The sequence below is a fragment of the Dermacentor andersoni genome, chromosome 9 (genome assembly GCF_023375885.2).
Source record: "Dermacentor andersoni chromosome 9, qqDerAnde1_hic_scaffold, whole genome shotgun sequence".
In the NCBI taxonomy this organism is placed as follows: Eukaryota; Metazoa; Arthropoda; class Arachnida; order Ixodida; family Ixodidae; genus Dermacentor; species Dermacentor andersoni.
In genome coordinates this window covers 29,643,976-29,654,230 of record NC_092822.1, presented here as the reverse complement: position 1 = coordinate 29,654,230, position 10,255 = coordinate 29,643,976, and the positions used below count along the sequence as shown (strand labels likewise).

Genomic DNA, 10,255 nt, shown 5'->3' with positions numbered 1-10,255 from the left:
CAGAGTGCCTCGATGTTGATCATTATGGTATTTGCCTATAAGGTACGTGGCACATATTTTAGATGAGTTGGTCGATTTGTTCACTCAACTTTGCATTTGGTTTCACCTAAAACACCAGCACATTTAGTTACTTTTCTTTAATGGCAAAGCTTAACAGCTGAAAAATAAAACTCCTTGCAAAAATAAAGATGATCACTTCACTACCGAGGTCTTTGCTTAGAGTAATGAGTGAGGTTAATGTAGGTTGCTGACGTGTTTCCTTATGATGAAGTTGAATCAATGTTTTCGAGGCAGGAGTGTTGTTACAAATGTTTTCAAGGCAGTGTCTTGGGGAAAGCTTATAGTGTGCCACGGGAATTTCTACTTCCATTTATTCATGAATGATGCTGAGGGTACGATTATGAAAGCACGTGAGCAGGTCCAAGTGTTTCTGTTGCACTTATTTTGCAGAAAGCATGTTACCCCAAGCGCAATTTCTCATAAAAGCGATGTTCTAGTCCTTACAATGTGCCGAATTGCTTATTATCACCTATTTCCTTCTCTTTTAGAGAACTTAACACAGAAGCACATTGCTCCACATTGAATTCCAGTAATTACAATGCTGTATCTCATTATTTAGCTGAATCTGACAAACAGCTTAACATATTCCAGAAAAGGATGCGATACACCTACGTCCGGTGTTGCCCAGACGTAGTATCGAAAAACCCTTCATGCAAATGAGCGCAAATTTAGGAAGAAAGGAGAGACTCTCTTGCACATGAGGCACTTGAAGTGTATTCTCATATAGAAAGAAGCTTTAATAATACTGGCAAAAGAAACAAGAAAAAAAAGCAAGCAAAATACAAATTAAGAAAAAACGCGGCTAGTCATCGCTGTCTGCCGGTGTGGTTGTCCCTCTGAGCGGCCAGGTGTGCACGCTGGAAAACAAGAGGAATTACACCGTTGCGTTTAGAAGCATTGATACAACTTCTTAAATGTGTAAAAAATTTAGTAGCATATAATATCCTCTCGCCATACTTTGACAGAGAAAGTTAAACAGATACCTTAAAAGCCTGACGGGTTTTGGGATCAGGATACCCAAGACGTTCAGTAAAGAGGTGCTAAATTCTAGTGGGACATGCTTAGTTGCAAATTGCACCCTGCAACTGCTTAGTGGCACAAAGACTGTGCTACCTGCTATCTCTAGGATCGGCAAAGAAAAACAGCCAGGTTAGTCTCCAGGTAGTTGTTTCTGAAGATTGCGTTGAACTGGCGAACGTTGCTATCATTAAAATTACGTGAGGCTTTGAACTGCGATTTTTGCAAGACGCCGTTATATTGTGACACACACTGCATCGTATTTTGCGCCCATGCTAGAGCAATGAATTTTTTTATTTTTATAATATGAACGTGTAGGAACAATGGGAACCACCGGCCCAGATTTTGCCTGAACCCAGCCACATCAAGCCAGCAGGTAATGAAGCCAAGGAAAACATAGGGGAAGTTTGCCTTTAGTTGAACTACAGAAATGATAAATTAAAGGCAAATGCAAGTGCAGAAAAAAAAAAAAACATTTCGGTTTCGCATTCGCTCGTAGCAACCGATCACACATCCTTAGCTTTACTCATTTCTAATAATACAATCTGTGATGCGCAAAATGATAAATATGATTGCAATGTCAACATAAATGTTTATATAGACATCGAAGGATGTAACTTATTTATGTGCATTGATATTACATTAGGGCTTATAGTGTAAGTTAATGGTATATAGACACTCCATCAGTCCCTGTTCCGTTAAGTGTGAGCTCGAACAATGGACAGGAGCAAAAAAATAGGATCTATCAAGACAAATTCACAATAGGGGCAAACTTACCTGCCGCTTCTTCGGCCTTTCTTTCTCTGGCGCGGTGGTTGGCTGGAACTCCTTCGGCCCTGCGATTCGAAAGTCAGACGCGCGATTTAGAATGCAACAACTCTACATCAGACTGTACAGATGCTTGACTGTCGCTCCCCGTTATTTGCCTTTCATCACATGCCATTCCCGGCTCCTGATGGTCACCATGGCAATCGCTTCACTATGGAAGGTCTCTGTGGCCTCTGTCAGCTAGGACACTGGGGGCATATCTTCCCCGACTTTTTTCGCGAATTCTACAAACCTCTCTGATCCAGACTGCCAATGTGGAAACAGTACCATCAAGGTGTTAGTCCCATCGCTTCTGGAAGGTGGGCCTTCCATAGAAACAAGACTCCGAATATCTTGGCTAATAACTTGTGCGCAGTTTTCTCCAGACATAGAACAGCCAATGCATCCATCATCTGGTTGTTTATGCTGTCCTTTGTGTTAAGGAATTGATATCTTTCTTTTCATACTAGTAAAATCCGGGAACATTTGCAGAGAAATGAGAAATAAACCAGAAAAAGTTTACCAGTGCTCAGCTATTTGCCTTTATTTATACATAATTCCTCGTTCAAAGTTATACGCGACAACAATATTCAAAGAATAAGAATAAAGCTTACATTTTTATAAAATACTTTGCTTATCATTAAATGTTAATTTCACAGTTTTTACTCCGCATGATACATGTATTTTAGACGTCCTGTTGCTTTTCACAGTACCCTTATTGCCCGCATCCTTCTGTCGATTTGTATAACGTTTTGCAGGACAATCTGCTGGGGTTGAGGCTGGGGTGGGGCCGCGTTCGTAGGGGTTTGGGGACCTCTGAGGTACCAGCCAATCCATATGCCGACCATCAGTCCTGACAAGGTCAGAAGTATTGCTTGGTTCCATGTTGGGGCTGAAAAGTAGAATAATAAGTTATGGAAGAAGAGTGGGAGGAGGCGCTCTAGAGCTCCAACCTCACCTCTCGGCTACGGGCCGTCCAGAGGGCCTGCGCCGAGGCGGTCAGGCACGGCCTACCCGTCCCGACGTGCAAACGGCCCGCAGCGGATTTTACACATACGCCTAGCACATCGCATACCGTGTTTTACTGATTATAACGCGCCCTCGACTGCGAGCACACCAGATCGTCACGGCCTGAGAACACAGTGACATTGATTGTTCTTTTGCCAGCCTTTGAAGATGAGGGAGAGAAAGTAATATTGGCGACGAGGAGTTACGCAGTCGCCATCTATCGGAAGCACCTCGTTGGCGTAGTATGAAGGATCACGCGGTGCGTTCCTCATAAGTTTTGCTGTCAGGGCTCACTGAAAACACCACGCAGATGCTCTTCCAGACATTTCTGTAAGTACTTTTGAAACGAGAGAAGTTTTTTACTGTCTAAATAATAATCTTGGGCAAACTGAAAGCATGGAATAGTCTACAGGCGCTTTCTCTTTACCGAATACGTACAGTGAACGCCACTGCGCGCGGTCGCCGTGATAGTGTTTGTATAACTAAATGCAGCGTAATAGAATGAAGCCTCAATGCAGCGATCCCACAAGTTGGCAGCGACTGTTTCGCTTTCGCCGTGTGCGCGTTTTCGCACCGTGCCATGAGCTTTAGGCCGCAGAACATGAGCATTTGACGGTATACGAGCCACCATTGTTGCGTGGGCGCTATCAGACCTGCTGAAAAATAATTTCATTGTGGAGACTTCGATGCCTACGGGGATGTGCCGTCGCGATGATTCAATCGTTTTTCTTCTAAATTCTTGGACATTTTATTATTATTTCTCGAGTTGCGTCGCACTGTATGTTTATTGGTGTTCTCAGCGTGTGATTTCCCGCTGCTTCTTTTTTGTAATCCAGTGCATTACTTCATAACACAAACATGACCTTGTCATACTTATTTATAAAAAAATGTGCTTCTCACACTCCCTTTCCACTCCAGTGAACTTGCCAGTATCTATAGCATCGACAAGTTCATCGACCAAACCGTCATGACATTAGTCGGGCAGCGGACTCCGGCGAGCGTCTCAGTGCGCGTTTTCTGAAGATAGCAGACCCGGCACCGTAGCATAAATCTTCCTCGCGTCTGTGCTTGCTGCATACCCGAGTTGTAGCCGATGACCGTGTGCCGGTTTTATGTTTCGCGAGCCAAGCTTCACGCAGGTTGTCCTGCGGCTACGTGTGAATAAGGCTCACACCGGGCTCCGTTGTGTACGTCCGGCATTGCGCCACCGAGCAGTAGCCTACCATAATGCGCGCCTTCAAAGGCAGCCACTACCTATTGTAGTGCTTTCAAGCGTTGTAAAGGAGATACTCAAAGCGGGAAAATCTGGCCATTAAATGAGGACCGCAGCGTAAGAGGGAATTTAAACTCCGTTTTTCAGCTCGCCTCGGCGCTCCCAAAGCTGCCCGACGCGGCCGCTGTGTACACGTGATCCCTCATAGCACAACACGCCAACGGTGGCGCCAGCTTTTCCAGTGGGGGAGCTCGAGGCCAATAGCAATTTGCTCTTGCCTAAAGAAATTGTTGCATGCAAGTTAAACCAGACTCGGCATTCATTCGCCGTCACTGACGAAGATATTTTCATCATTGTGAGGCGTCTATATTTAACTTTCATTGCTCCCTGTGACATATCAGGTACTGCATTTCTTGAACATTTAGGGCACCACGTTATGCCAAGCAAAGTGGCCTGATACGTACCACTCTCCTTTTCAGGTGATGCCGTTTGTCCTTTTTTTATACGAGTGTGCTAACTGTCTCCGTGGCCCATGAACCCATCCATCGCTGCACAGCTGGGTTGTTCACCTGCATGAAAGATTAGCAAGAGTACATATTCTATACAGTCATACAAAGCCCTGTAACAACAGTACATTTCGAGGGCTCGAAATCTTAAGCAGTACTTTGATATCAACCACGTAAAACCCCAAGCGAAACATTTCAATAGAGGATAGACTACCTAATTATTAACACCAATGAAATATTCGTTCTGGAGGCATAACTCCTTCAGTCATGGCGTACGCGTTTGTAGACGCGACTTATTTTTGCCATTACTGTGCAGTGGTTGCAAGGAATGGACAAGGAACATTAAACTTTCGGTAAATTGAACGTCCTGCTTTCCCGAGTGCACCTGCTTCACTCCCGAGTGAAATTTATCGCGTCAGACGACCGCTTTGGTGAAGGCACAACGGTATTTAGCTAGATGTTTGGAGTGGGACGTTTCGATATTTATTTATTTATTTATTTACAATACCCCTAAAGGCCCTTGAAGGAGGGTATTACAAAGGGGGGGGGGAGGGGGCTACAAAAAAAAAAAAACAAGTGTACATTCAGGTACAGCATACATGGAAAGAAAAACACTTACAAGAGATTTTTTTTTTCCGTTCAACAAGGCAGTGTAGTCATCATAATGAACCAAGATACCAAAAAAGAAAAAGCAACGTACATTAAAACATCAGGAGCAAGCAACAACTCACAAAGTATATAAAATATCAGGGAAACACACTTAATAAGAAAACATTTTTAACAGCTCGTCACGGAAGTGCAAATTGTTTCCTTAAATTTGGCTATGTCAGTTTCCATGGCTATGTATGAGGGTAAATCGTTCTAATCGATAATAGTGCGTGGTACGAAGGATTGAGCGAAAGTTGATGACCGACACAAAATACGTTTCATTTTGTTCGGGTGATCGCGGCGAGGAAAGATAATCGGTGGTGACAGAAAAAAATCATCACGAAGTGAGGAGTAGTGGAAAATTTTATGAAATAGTGATAAGCGAGAATGTTTTCGACGAAGGCTCAAGAATTGCAAACCGGCACGATTCTTTAAAGATGTAACGCTGGTGAATATTGAATAATCTGAAAAAAATCGAGCAGCACGGTTCTGGAGGGCTTCAAGGTTAGAGACTAGATATACCTGATGGGGATCCCAAATTGCCGCAGCATATTAATTTTCGGGCGAATGATTGTGATATATGCCTGTTTTAGTACGAGTGGTGGCGCTTGCTTGAGGGTTCGTTTAAGTATTCCAAGAGAACGGTTAGCAGCTGCCAGGGTTAAATTTATATGGTGATGACACGTTAGGTCAGACTGGAAATGAAGGCCAAGATATTTGTAGGAAGTGGAAGACTCAATCGTGCTGTTATTAATGAAGTAAGTGTTTTCAATTCGAGACTTTCGACCATTAAATGTCATTAATTTGGTTTTAGAGATATTAAGCGACATTAGCCATTTGGAGCACCATAAGGCAATTGCATCAAGGTCAGATTGCAAGCATTGGCGATCGATATCAGAGGAAATCGTGCGGTAAATTACGACATAATCGGCAAAGAGATGATCCCGGGACGTTACGCAAGAAGGAAGATCATTAATATATATTAAGAAAAGTACAGGGCCTAGCACGCTGCCCTGGGGGACACCAGAAGTAACGTGGGCAAAAGAAGAATTGTAGTTAGTGGAAGTAAACTGGAGCCTGGAAGGAAGAAAACCTTTAACCCATGCGAGAATGTTAGGGCGAATGTTTAGGCATGCAAGTTTGAGGAGTAATCTGTGGTGCAGAACGCGATCAAAAGCTTTGGAGATATCAAGGAAAACTGCATCTACTTGTAAACCAGTGTCAACGGATGAGTGGAAGTCATGAACAAACCCTGCAAGTTGTGTTTCACAAGAGTAGCCCATGTGGAAACCGTGCTGATACTGGTATATTATGTTGTGGCTTTCTAAGTATTTGGAAATTTGGGAGTTAATGACGTGTTCCATGACCTTGCATATGGTACTTGTTAGCGAAATAGGTCTGTAGTTGAATGGTGAAGATTGGTCGCCTGACTTGACGAAGGGTGCTACCTTGGCTATTCGCCAATCTAGTCATTGCGAAATATTTTCCGCCTTTTTGTAATGCTGACACCTAATAATTAACCTGTGCAAGTAATTCGAGTGGGTGGTTCAATATTTTTAATGATGAAACGTAGCATGACCGACTGTACAATATGCGAATATTTAATTACTATGTAATTATGATGGGTCTACATAAAATGCATAGTCATTCTCATCCCACACTGACTTGGTTTTTATGGAGTCTTCAGCATCCTCATAAAAGCATCTAAATTTCACGCATTTATCGACAGTTGATCGTAATTAGTGACTGAAGGGGATCACAAGCTCACTGGCCCATGAGCGTAGTGGAACAGCGGTTCCGCAGGTGTACTCGTCCAGTAGGCGTAGTTGTTTGAACAACGTAACGCACACACCACACAGGCGAGCGCGTTAGCAACACTTACGCCATGAAGAATGCGGCTAAAAGAATATTTCTCGCAATTCTTGGAACCTGTTTATTTGTGTGAAATGTTCGGTAGAATATAGCTACACGGGAAATTACTTATGTAGGACAAAAGAAAAATTACGCTATGTTCAGAATTTATCCGGGGAGGAGGAGGGGGGGGGGGGGGAGCGCTTCCTACGAGTTGATGGTTCGGATAGTTTGTTTTCCATAACTGAACAGGTAACTTAGCGTACTAAAAACGTTAGGCACAAGAACGGAGGTCGAAGGCAAGCGCTTGTCTATTTCCTCCTCTCTTGTGCCTGGATTTTATTGCGCTGTTACTTGTTCAGCTACGATGCCGTGCGAACGGAGAAAACGGCGACGATGCGATACCACGTTTGCACTTCGACCACATCGCGAGGGTGATAATGTGCTTGCTTTCTGTCTAACAAGAACATCCCACCAGTTCTGTCTTGTAACGTTGTCAAACATTTTTAGCATACAGAGTTTCATGCATGTCGAGAACATAAATCGAAAATACTTCACCAAAGGCACTATAATGCTTCGCATTGGATTTCCACACGTAAACACTTTTGTCTGTCGAACTTTTTTTTCCTCAACGACTAGATCCACGGACATCGCCAGTGAAAATGAGCGTTAGAAGGGTGGTAGCAGGACGGTTCAATACTTTTCGTCTGGCCGCGAAACTCTCGCGTGACGCTATGGGGACGCTTCCTATAGCGTCCACAGTGAACGCACCACGGCGCTGGCGCAAGTTTATCGGAGCAGACGCCTGACAGACGCCACTGGCGTCCTAGGCATTCACCCACTTTCGCGCAATGGTCCACTGCTACTAACGACGTCTTGTCGACACAACATGCAAATCGACGCCCTGTTCGACAATATTAATGCGAACAATTTTGAAACTACAACGCCGTGTTTCATTTCCAGGTGCTTCATTTGCAACACCGGCCAAATTCACATTTCAAAAGGTACACATGGGTCAACTCTGTGATAAACCGGCTAAAGAGCAATTTAACCTCGCAATTTTGTCTACTTCCACCTAAAAGTCGTGCCTGCGTGTAGTGGCAGCATGATTAACGGTAGTGAGAATTCCTAATATTTGATGTGTGGCTGCCTGTCGGCGAAGTTACAACATTACATAACTTACCTAAGTGTACTAATTGAAAGGCTCAACTTAGAAATTGAAATAATTGAACAATTTCCATTAGTAACAAAGAAATAAGCTAAGTAACTAATTAGTTAAACTCACCAATGCCGATCTAAATAACAACCAAGCTACAGATCTAACTTGCCTAATTAATTATGTAGACTAACGAAGCACTGAATAGTAACGTACCTATACATAAATATTTGACTAAAAATTATAATTACAAAAGAAGTAATCACTATAAGCTTACAGGAATGTTCCGCGGCGAGAAGGAAAAACTATGAGAACCCTTGTGAGGCCTTGAACTCTATGAGAAGGATTGAAAACTGCGATACGTTGAGTGAAGCTGGCACCAGACACGCCTTGTCGTGGTGCTTGCGACCAAAGTGTGATTGTCGGTCACATTCGCTGCAAAGGCTCTCTGAGGTCATGGAAGCCCAACGTGTTGCGGACTAACTGAAATGTGTACATCAGCGCATAGATGGTCATAAGGTAACATACCCAGGACAACAAAGCATTCTCGATGCTCCTCCTGTTGCAGAAAGTCGTGACCGCGCTCAAAAGGCTTGACGCTAGTACCAGAGCAGCCATGCTGTCACTGCGTAAGGGGTAGAAAGATACAATTACAACTCAAATCAGTACCAAGGAGTTCTGGCATAACGCGAGTGCAATCATGCGGTAGATTACCGTACGTACAGACTGGGACTGGGACTGGGACGTACTTGCTGCAGGAAGACGGCTCGGTTGATTCTCTTCTGCTCGGCGATCTGATGCTGCTAACGACGCACTTCGGCTTTGTTCTCTCTTCTGGTCCACGGTGTGTCGTTCCAGGATTGGTGATCATCGGAGCTCCGAGTTTTGATTGGTTCTTTGGAGCTGCGTGGGATTTCCAGATTGGTTAATTTTTGCTTTGTTCTTTGTTTGCGCCACGAGTCCTCGTGCTTGCCGCTCTTCGACGTCGTCTTCTGTAAAAAAAAAAAAAATCGCAGTTTCGCTCGAAAGGCGAAGCACTGATCGCCATAGCAAATTAGTGTATAGCTGTACGAAGTAAGGACAGTAGTTTTATCGGCTTTATACCCTTTTAAACATGTTGAAAAGTGACTAAATGAGGACGTAGGTAGAAACAGACACACACAGACAGGCTGTCTTTCTGTGTCTGTTTCTTTCTACGTTCTTGTTCAGTCGCGCTTACGCCATCGGTGCTGACACATTCTATATTTCAGTCAAACCAACTAGCACCCCAACGTATTTTAACTAAATAAACCAGCACGGTGTCACGCGCGCACTGGTAGACATGAACACATCTCGCTCGATGAGCGCGGAACCCGCTGTCGAAATTCCGGAGTGAGCAATCGCGGCGGCAGCGAGCGAATGACCTTCATGCATCTTTCGCTTCAGCGTGAACGAAACGTCGAACGCACAGCGCATGCAGTGCTACCGGCACTGCGCGCACTCTACAGATCTCGCAGATCGCTTTGAAGACGAGGTCCAGGCTCTCGCGCACTTTGGCCGCGTTGCAGATCGCTTTCGTGGACATGAGCGCCGGCAAGCATTGTTACGGAGTACGCCCAAGGCATCTACTATACTGCGTTTCATACATCAGGTGCAACGCTGTGGATGCTACAGACACTTTTTGCAGTGGTTGCGTTCGCACTGAGAAACAGTTCGGTGTGTTTGGCGGATTCTCCTGAAAATGTTCTTTATGTAAGGTCAGTTCTGAATGGAAATAAGAATTTACCCTAAGACGCCATCAAGCCATGCGTTCATTCGGCTGCTAACACGTTGTTTTATATAAATTTTCTTTTCGTTATCTTTTAGTTCCCTCCCGTCGCGGCAGCCTCACATGCAACGCCGCCAGCAAACTCCCAGCGAACCATACACGCAATGCGCGCAGCGATATTATTTGGAGACTGCACTACTTGCGTAGCTTCCACAGCATTGCACCTGATGCATGAAACGGAG

The 10,255-nt window shown here is 44.2% G+C and overlaps 1 long non-coding RNA gene across 3 annotated transcripts; it reads right to left on the bottom strand.

Moving 5' to 3' along the window:
• Positions 1-884: 884 nt before the first annotated feature.
• On the bottom strand, positions 885-9,664 carry LOC140213290 (uncharacterized). 3 transcript variants are annotated; one of them, XR_011890277.1, is made up of 5 exons: positions 8,990-9,664; positions 8,795-8,891; positions 4,570-4,674; positions 1,855-1,913; positions 885-917 (listed from the first exon to the last, which is right to left on the bottom strand). It is a non-coding gene; the product is annotated as an uncharacterized lncRNA (long non-coding RNA). The 3 variants fall into 3 exon arrangements; XR_011890275.1 differs by having other exon boundaries at positions 9,016-9,663; XR_011890276.1 differs by lacking the exons at positions 885-917; positions 1,855-1,913 and adding an exon at positions 2,685-2,776 and having other exon boundaries at positions 9,016-9,660.
• Positions 9,665-10,255: the final 591 nt, after the last annotated feature.